Raw genomic sequence first — 1,161 nt, forward strand, 5'->3', positions numbered from 1 at the left:
CACCCGCACGACGGACGCCACCGCTTTCCGCCCTCGAGCAGGACCGTGGACGTGGCCCGCGTTTGCATCATGGCATGCGGTGCACCCGGGCCGGTGTGGCGCCGGTGGTGCGGCAGGTGGGCGGTGAGGGGGGAGGGAGAGGCGGGGAAGAAGGCGGAGAGCCCGCTCGACGCATGGCCCCGCTTCGACGGCAGCGCGGTTCGTCGCGGAGGAGCAGGGTTGCGCCGTGGCGCAGCAGAGGGGTGGGTGAGCTGTGGCCGTGATATGGGCTTCCTTGCTGATCTGTTGGCGGCGATAGAATGGGTAGATGGGTAGGAAGAAACGAAGTTACCTGGTCCCTCATCTCTCTTTGTCTCCCTGTTTGTTATCGTTTTTTTTTTCTCATGTCGTGCCCTTCGTTCTTTGCATGTTTCGGTTTTGCGGTTTTTGTCTTGTGGGTTTTTTTTTCATAAGCGGTCACGTGGTTGGGTGCATGGCTTGGTTCTCTGTGTGGATGAGGTCTACGACGGGAGCACACTGTTTGGCTTCGCTGGCGTCTGTCTTGTGGGCTGCGTTGTCTGTTGTTGTTGTGTTTCAGGTGTGCCTTGCTGACGGGTGTAGACGAGGCGTATTTTCGGCGGACGGCGTATTCTTCGTTCTGGTTCTCGGATGACTTTGTGTGTCTGAGTCTGTGGAAAATCGTCAAACTGTTCTCTGTCAGCTTCTGTTCCCTCACCTTCGTGAGCGGCGAACACGTTTGTTTGTTTTTCACCGCCTCGTACACGTTACTGTAAAGTCTTGCGTTTCGCAGTTCCACTTCTGTTTGAGGGCCTTCGCTGGGGCGGTCGCCTGTAGTCTGCACATGGTGTTGGTCGTCTCCTCTGCCTCTCCCGTGGTCACCGAGATAAGGGGCACGTAGAGAGAGATGAGAGAATGAAATCAGTGAGGGATAGTGCGCAACTCGGCAAGCGAATGTAATGTGCGTCTGGCGTCTCGTAGCTCGGAGTGATGCGAGGCGCGTACGCAGATGATAAAACAAGCGGGTAGCAAAACTGACAGAGGCGGGCTGCGAGGACGGCAGATGTAGCGTGTGCCCGCAGCTTGAGGAGCCTCTTAGCCTTTCTAGATGCTTCTGCTCCTGGGCCGCTCAACGTGCATCTTAGTACCCCTTCCATTGTCTTC

The sequence above is a fragment of the Leishmania donovani genome, chromosome 32 (assembly GCF_000227135.1).
Source record: "Leishmania donovani BPK282A1 complete genome, chromosome 32".
NCBI lineage: Eukaryota > Euglenozoa > Kinetoplastea > Trypanosomatida > Trypanosomatidae > Leishmania > Leishmania donovani.